Source organism: Littorina saxatilis, linkage group LG16 (genome assembly GCF_037325665.1).
Source record: "Littorina saxatilis isolate snail1 linkage group LG16, US_GU_Lsax_2.0, whole genome shotgun sequence".
Taxonomy (NCBI): Eukaryota; Metazoa; Mollusca; class Gastropoda; order Littorinimorpha; family Littorinidae; genus Littorina; species Littorina saxatilis.
In genome coordinates, this window is record NC_090260.1 from 51,324,140 (window position 1) to 51,332,893 (window position 8,754).

The window sequence follows — 8,754 nt, forward strand, 5'->3', positions numbered from 1 at the left end:
GTAGTGATATTGACGCGTCAGATTAGCGCGGTAGCGTATTGTGCTAAGCAGGAAAGCGCGCTTTTCTGTATTCTTGTTAACTTTCTGAACTTGTTTTGAATACAACCTCCCAGCCAGCATGATTCTGCGTGACGCATGCGTTATTTCTGCGTTTTTCATGCGGGGATGCGTACGGCCTCGTGACACCTTCGCTTCGCGCGCGTTACTTTTCGCCAACTTTTACGCAGATTGTCGCATTCGAAACGACTTCACCACGCAGTGTTTAGCACGCATGGATTCAATGAAAAGGTGATTGCAATTTTTGTTTTTCCTAATTTTATACCGTGGGTTTATGCATTTACTTCATGAAATAATTTATTATATTTTATGTTATTAAAAAATATTTACTTTTAAATTTTGGTTATGAATAGTTATTCTTCTTCAAAAACTTCTAGTTTTTTTTTTTAGAAAAAAAATTGCATAAAAACTTTCAATCCGTTATTTTTCAGTTTATCTTAAGACAGTTTCGGTTAAAAAAAAAATGCATTTAAAAGTTTAATAAAAATATTTTTATTTTATGTAATGGTTTTCCCATTTAATTTTTATTTAATCATTTTGTTATTACTAACATTTATTTGCTTAATTGTTATCCTGATTATTTTTATCTTAAAATAAATATGATTATTTTAATTTGTATTATCATTATAATTGTTTTAGCATGTAATATAATTATTGTAATGGGGATTTGGTATTGTTGTAGGAATCAGCTTTCCACAAAATAATGTCGTGGAAAAATCTAGGCAAAGCATAATAAAAATATTATATGAACAGAAAAGATAACTGAAATCTATATGAACACCCATAACAAAACGATAAAAACATTTAAAAAATTCAGATTAAACAAAAAAATGTAAACTAAAGTAACTTTGAAACTAATTATCTACTCAAAATAAAGGCTGATGTTAATGGTTACATAAAATTTGTTCTCAGCATATTTTCATTTTATTTTATTTTGCTTTGGAAGAAAATCTCTATGAAAGTTCAATTTCAGGGGAGACAGTTACCTTGACTGAAAAGAGCAATTTATTGAAGTTATTTCCCTTGTCAATCAGACAATCTCCAACTTCCTGTTGGCAAGAAGTCTGTCAAATCCACATTGTATCGGCGTTTTTTTGCTTTTTCTTCATATTGACTTGTATTTTTGACTTGCTTATTGGATGCAAGGTAATCTTATCCTTCTCTCTGAAATGAAGATTGACTTCTTTCAAGAATAGGTAAGTTGATCAACTGAAGGAAAGATTTGGGAATTTGAATTTTTGATAGCTCGCGGCTTCGGCTTCCGAGTTTGATTCCAGAGAGAATTTCTCACACTTTCGATTTTTTTTTCGCCTAGAAGAACACTGTTCTATTCATTCATGTTTGTTTTGTCTGAAAGATGGATGAATGAACTAACTTTTCCAAAAACATAAAGTTGATTGATGCAGTGGTTTGTTTTTAAGGAGTTGTGGAAGAGTGAAAATACCATCCGAATCCCGATTCGCGGGTCGCTCACGGCACCATAAAAACTGAATTTTCGTTTATCATTTTATGTCTCATTGTCTGTTTCTTGGTGAACTTTGGTTGGTTCCTAATCTGGTCGAGTCATTGCGGCAGCAGTTGTCAGGAGCTTTAGTAGTAATACTAATAGGCTCTTCATAAATCTTTTTTTTTTATTTGTATCTTTTTATTTTTTCACAGATGTTCAACTTTCAGTTCCGCATACTGACATAGACTCATAGTGGAATATTCTGTGTCTGAGTCTCGGAAAAGAGAAAAATTACCCTTGTTCCCGAGGCATGCATAGACTAGAGAGGCAGGCAGAGGCTGTGTCAGCGTGTGCAGTGATAAAGTTGAAAAACAGATTTTTTTGAAATAAAAAAATAAAAAAAATACATTACAGAGAAAATAAATATACTAATTTAGTGAAATTGAGATGCTTATATTTAATAATTAATATTCCAGTTTTGATGTTTGCGTGTTACTGTTACTGTTAGGTTTGGGAATCAATGTGATCCTATTTAACTTCCAAGTATTTATTTTTTCAGAAAGCTTTGACTTGAGTATGACGGTGCTCACTGCTTGTTTGAACTGAAGGTGAAGAAAGCTGAGATGGACAGTGACCTTAACACCGCCACCGATGCCAGTAACGCAGACTGTCGTTCCGTCCCGGCAAGGTGAAGATGAACAGGTATGGCTCGATAGCAATGAGTGTCTCATTTAGAGTCATTGATAGTGACACTGACAGCGTCTTTTTGTTCTGTGACTTTGGCTTATTTTGTGTTTTATTCTTTTAGTTATAACCAGATGTGTCAAACAAATTCAGCTGATCTCTTTTACTGTTTTAGTGAAACAAATGTATTGTTTCCAGCAAAGGGAAAAAAAATCGGGTGGGGGCGGTTGGTCGATTTTATTTTTATATTTAAATTTTTATTTTATTTTAATAGTTTTATTGATGTTTGTTTTTAATTAACACAGGCATCTCATTGATGAGAAAGTGTGAACTGTGTCCGCGGGATGCCAGAGAAGAGTAACTTTTCATCCAAAGTCTGCAAAATTGAATTTAAAATTTAACCTTTTTGATGAATATTTTTGAATGAATACAAAAAGTTCTAGTGTTTGGAGGAAAATTTAAGGTCAGTTCAACTTTAAACAATGATTTTTAGTGTGTGTTTGTTCTTCTGTCTAAAAAAAAAAAAAAAAAAAATCTGCTTGAAGTAAATACACACAAAAATTTCATCTCCAACTGCTGAGTCCCTACATCTTATTACCCCATCAAATGCCACTCTGTATGCCCCTTTAAAAATTGATTGCAATATATATATTCCTCATCTTCTCCTGAATTCATTCAAAAATATAGAGATGTCACGTTTACTTTGAACATTTGCTCAGATTGTTTTTTAGTGCTGATGGTTTCTTTTCAGGCCGACAGATTGTCTAAAATATGTATTGCTTCATGTAAATGTCTTTTTGTTCTTCTTTTCTTCCATTCAGCGGACACAAGACTACGAGCAGAGCAGAGCGGCAAGATAAACATCAGTTCTTGCTGCTGGAGAAGGTTCTACAGGAGCAGATGGACCTGATGCGACTAATTTAGTAATTGGTCGCCAAAGAATCATGGTGGAGCCAGAGCCTGTGCTACTGTTCGATGGAGTCATCTTTTTACTGTTGAGTGTGGAAGATGTTGAAGGCACATGATGGATCTGTCGAAGGAGTGATCACTGGTAGGTGGCTTTGAATGCTATTGTTGAAGCAGACCAGTCATGCCTGTGCTATTTTCCCCAGATAACTGTAGCAAGATCTTGTGAGAGTGACATGTTATTGTTAGACGCTCTTTAGGCTTTAAATGTTACCTTGAGTGTGTGCTTTTTGGAGGATGCCAGATGTCATCACGGTTCACGGGTGTATCTTAACTGTTCATCAGTTCTCAGTCATGACCAGTTTCCCATTATCCTGGGAATTCATGCAAGGTTTATGCGTATTGGTCACATTTGTGAATTTAACCAACACATTTTGATGATAAAACTATGCTTATGGGTACGCACAATGATGGGCCTCTTTTTCTCATGTGGGGTGCGGAAAATGCATGCACCACTTTGTTTTCTGTGATCATTGCATCTGTGAGAAATAATGCAAATATTGCTCTGTGGCCAGAGCTGCCATCTGCTAGGTTTTCAGGGATGTAACAGAAATTGCTACGCTGTTTCCTCAAGTTCAAAATTGCAAGTGCTACACTCAAGCAAATAATCACAAACATGCAACAGTGCCTTCTTGTGAGTTCTGATTCTCACTTTGTGTAGGCATCGGATTATGGGTCAGAAAAAAATTGTCCACACTGAATAGTATCACGGTTGACGCTCTCTTCTAACTATGTTTGTGCTTTCCAAATGAAGATTTGTGAGATAGTATTGAATGATTGATGCAGGTCACCTGAGGTGTGTGATTACATTTTATGACAATGCTACACTCAATCACCATTTGCTCTTCTGAAAACTTTTTTTTTTAAAGCAAGTGCGATTATTGATTTTTTGTTCCAGGTGACAGTATGATGCTTCCAGATTGAATTGTTTGTATGTGAAGAAGAGCTGTCTGAATATTTGATTTTTGGAATTCAGTTGGCTTGTTTTGTTTGTTTCAGATCCATGACCATGAGCTCGGTGTGGTTGGTGGACATGAACTAAAGACGACTACTGATGCTGTGATGACGAAGGTGTTCCATAGGCTACACGGTTGCTGACAGGGGGCTCTGGGGGAGGGCAGGGAAAGAGACCATGGTGTACGCTGCGACTAAAAGCCATCGACAGTGAGTTGTTTTTCATAATTTGTAAAATCATCCTGGTCCTTTTAGGAAGAAGATAAAATCCATGTCTACAAAACAACAAGTTATTTCTGTCTCAAATTTTGTTCTTTGGAATCAATTTTAAATTTGCCATGTTTCACATGTGAATGATAGTTGTCAAAGCTTTTACGCTTAACATTAAATTGCTAGAAGCCAAGTTCCTGAGCTCATTTGTCAGTGTCATGGATTTTCGACTACATACGAAATAAGGATGTTAGCAAACGGTATGATGTCGTCACATATGCGTCTGCACGTCACAGTACATGTATTATGAATTTCCGAAGGCCCCCAAAGAAAAAGTCATAGTAAAGGTAACTTTAACCACTTGACTGCCTTATGACGGGTATACCAGTCATGCGCTTGTGCAGCCGCAGCGCCTTAGGACGGGTAAACCCGTCTTCTCCGTTCCGGGATTTTCCAGAAATGCTACGTCACTGCTGACACACAAATAGCAGCCAATGGCTTGGTAGGATACCTCATTCTCATGAATAAACATAAATGGTGACGCGGTTTTGCGTTTGAAGGCTATTTTCGGCCTTGTCGACAGGGTATGGGAGAGAAATCTCGACTCGTCAAAATGGCTAACGGTGACTGTCGACCGGGCCCTAGTAGGGAAAAACAAAGCCGGACTGACGCTACAGGCGGTGCAAATGATTATGGATACTGACAGGGGAAGGGGGAGATCTTCTTTCGGACAATTCGTTGGAAACAGGTAGATGACAGTGATTATAATCCTTTCTTGGAGCGAGCAAAACAGCCACCTGTGTTTGATCCACAGGCACCGGAAGATGCGCCGGGCTGATTTTTCAAAAGTTCATATTTAAACATCATTATAAGCCAAACTAATTATCATTTCCATGATTAGACACTAAAAACAGATTCTTGGTTCAATTTCCTTTAAAAACAACATAGGTTTTACTTACCTACCTACTGCCAGTTTGAAGCTAGATTTTTTTGTGAATTATTACACCCCAAACTCCAATATTCCCTGGCAGTCAGGAATGCACATACCCAAGTTTTGATTGGCAGCGAAAGGGTTAAAACAAATATTAGGGTAGGTATTTTTTTTTACTTCTCTTCTACAAGGATTACAATGTGTTGTAATTTCCTAACTCAAGTATAGTTGGTGTGTTGTAAAAGCGTATGGTGTGTATGCAAGTTTGTGTGTCTGTATGATTTTTAGCAAGTTTACAGGCGTCAGGAAATAAACTTGAGACTTTTCTCAAATCAGTGATAGTTGTTTGATGATCTAAGTTCATGTTATTTTTTTGTTTTGTCATGCAGAGGCTGTTCCGTGAAGCTGTACGGGTGCCACAGGTCAAGACCTTGAAGACGGCCGTTCAAGACTGGTTTTTGGAAGCCTGTGATAAAAGAAAGAGACAACAGGCCATGGAAGAGCCTTCATGATTTGGTTTGCAGTAATTGAACTTTGTAATCTCTGTAGGCTTATTTACAATGCTAGTTGCAAAAATTTGATGAATGTAAGATTTGACTCGCCTGAGAAATTGCTAGTGAGTAATTGTATTTCACAGTTCAGGTCTGTGTGGCTGATGGGTAATGTACAGAAGAGTCTGGGGTTTTGTTGGACATTATTTAAGCTAAGCTTTAAACGTCACACTCTTCTACAGATGATGTTCAGACATGATGTACCCTTTTAGGTTGTGTCAGAACGACAGAAGACTAAACTGGAAGTGCTCAACTACCATTACTATCAGTGGAGACGCATGGATGCATTTGAACTTTTCTTGTGGGTATCCCATACTAAAAATATAGAATACATGATTCTGGAAAAGCTGTTCAAGGGCACTTACACACTATATTCGATTTTTAATACACGACTCAAACCTTCAGGCTAAATTAAAATGAATAAAATACAAGTATAAAGAGTTCAGAAAAGAAGAAAACAAAAAGTGAACAAATAGAAAGAAAAGGTTTTAACAATTCCTTGTCATTTATGGGAGTCGAACGCAAACAACCTAGGCAGCTTGAAGGAGACAATGCATGATGCGGGTTTTTGTTGTTCTTTATTATTTTTTGGAGTTGAGTTGAGAATTTAGAAGCGAGACTAGAAATATATATTTGTTTTTTTGCTGTTAAAACCGTTATGATTGGATTTCTATAGATGTAAGTCTTGGTGCACCTGATAAAAATTTAGCCCTTGAATGCAGGCAGTGTAAGGTAAATGAAGCAAAGTTCTCTCCGAAACAGCAAAAAAAATGCATTTCAATTATATTGATCCTCGCCACCTTATTTTGTTTGCTGAGCAGCTGGCCGCTGGAGACTTGTCTATCATTTTGTGAGTAAGCTGCGTGTTTTACATCCATTTTGAGATGGCAAACCTATGTTTTACGCAGTCTGATAAGTTTTTTTTAATTTATGAGTTTTATGTCATGTTTTTTTTTTAATTTATGAGTTTATGTCATGTTGGTGTGCTTATACATATCAGTGGAGAAGGGGCATTGAATAAGTGTTTCTTTTTGATATTGTTCTGAATTTTGACTATTAGCTGGCATTTTACCTTTTGTTTCATTATTGTAGTTGTTACTTTTGTGTAGTGAAACTTGATAACTCACTGCTGCCCATGTCTAGGTTGTGTCAATTGTTTTTTCTTCACTGAACGTACCACTGATTATCAATGATGACATCAGGGTTTTGTTCTGTTTTTTCTCTGGCATTTGAATTTGCTTCAAATCATTGTGACCTTTTTTTTTCCATGCAAAGTTACTGGTATATGTGAATATGTTAACACACTTTAAATCAAAACCTGAAATGTCTCCTTTTTAAAAGTAATTTTTGTAATTTCTTTTATTTAAATGGTACACATTCATATGATTGTCTCCCTTTTTTTCCTTTTTTTTCCTTTTTTTTTTCTCTCTCCTTCTCTTATTTTGTTTTTTTCTTTCTTATTCTTCTGTTTGTTCTTCCTTTTATCTTCTTATCCTCTTTCTCTTGCTTGTTCCTTGTCCCAGTATGCTTTCACGCCGCCCCATCTAATTATTTTGTGCTCCATCCACATCTGAATTTCGTTCAGCTGCCTTGTCCGAAATGTGTGTGGGGCACATACGTTTAATGTCAATGTTCATGTTTCAAGTTCCTTGCTTTGTGAATTGCATACCAATGTTTTATGCAGTCGTGATAGATTCTAAATGTATGTGTTATCCTAGTTTGGTGTACATTGACTGGATTTCGATCCCTGGAGAATGGGCATTAACTAAGTGTTTGTTTGTGATATCATTAGTAATCTGAAGTTCAACTATTAGCTGGCTTGTAGAACTTTTTTTCTCTTTTTGTTGCTGTTCTGTATTCAAACATGTTGATACAACTCACTGCTGCCTATGCCTAGGCTGTGCCAATTATTTATTTATTTGTTTACATCAATGTGATATAGTGACGAGTGTACATCAAAATTCTCTCTTATAAGTTATACTGGATTCTTCACTGCATGTACTACGGCGTATCGATGATGACTATCAGGGTTTTGTTCTATTTATTCTTTGTTCTGCCAATTTGAATTCTGCTTTGAATAGTATTTTGATCATTTTTGTTTCCGTGCTGCTGGTATGTCAAAATGCAGTGAAATTAAAACCTGGAAGTCACAATGGCAATAAGCGAGATTCAAATCTCTCCTTTGTTTTAATCAATTTATTTGACTGCATTTTTGTTTTAGAACTTGTACATAATTATGATCATCTCTGTTATCGAACCTGCACGCTTGACCTTTGTCTTTCTGGATCAATACAATGTTGTGCACTGACCATTATTTGTTTGTGAGTGCGTAAAGCGGTTGTGTGGTCTGCGTAAAATTGTGTAGGTCAATCGTGACATCTGCGTGGAGAGTGCGTCAAATGCGTGAGAATGCGTAAAGCAATTGTGACATCTGCGTGGAGAGTGCGTCAAATGCGTGAGAATGCGTACAGCAATTGTGACATCTGCGTGAAGAGAGCGTAAAAAGCGCGTAATGCCTGAGAATGCGTCAATAATTTGTGACATCTGCGTGGAGAGTGCGTAAGATGATCAGGACATCTGCGTCAAGAGCGCGTTAAATGCGTAAAGCAATCGCGTCGTCTGCGTGGAGAGCGCGTTAATAGCGTGAGAATGCGTAAAGCAATCGTGACGTCTGCGTGGAGAGTGCGAATTTGTCTTGGTGTCAAATAAGCGTGCGCTGGAGGTGCGTATGGTCTGCGTAATCTGAGGGAAAACGAGTGTGTCACGCATGTATTTCGCTTTGCAAAATCGCGCGCGTTACGCATGCGTCCAGTGCAGTTGTTACGCAGAGTTTGGCGACTGCGACACGCATTCGCTGCGCAAAATTTTGCTGGCTGGGCTATCATATCTATATGTTTTTGGAATCAGGAAATGATAAAGAATAAGATGCAATCATTTTTGGATCGATTTCTTAA

The 8,754-nt window shown here is 37.0% G+C and overlaps 3 protein-coding genes and 1 long non-coding RNA gene across 10 annotated transcripts in view; 2 read left to right on the plus strand and 2 right to left on the minus strand.

The window, feature by feature from the left end:
• Positions 1 to 8,754, plus strand: part of LOC138951192 (uncharacterized) — a 521,013-nt gene that overhangs the window by 426,501 nt on the left and 85,758 nt on the right. The window lies entirely within an intron of this gene.
• Positions 1 to 8,754, minus strand: part of LOC138951188 (uncharacterized) — a 433,764-nt gene that overhangs the window by 158,721 nt on the left and 266,289 nt on the right. The window lies entirely within an intron of this gene.
• Positions 1 to 8,754, minus strand: part of LOC138951193 (uncharacterized) — a 139,824-nt gene that overhangs the window by 122,441 nt on the left and 8,629 nt on the right. The window lies entirely within an intron of this gene.
• On the plus strand, positions 98 to 7,188 carry LOC138951180 (uncharacterized). Its single transcript, XR_011451038.1, has 4 exons — positions 98 to 1,253; positions 2,064 to 3,239; positions 4,154 to 4,318; positions 5,639 to 7,188. It is a non-coding gene; the product is annotated as an uncharacterized lncRNA (long non-coding RNA).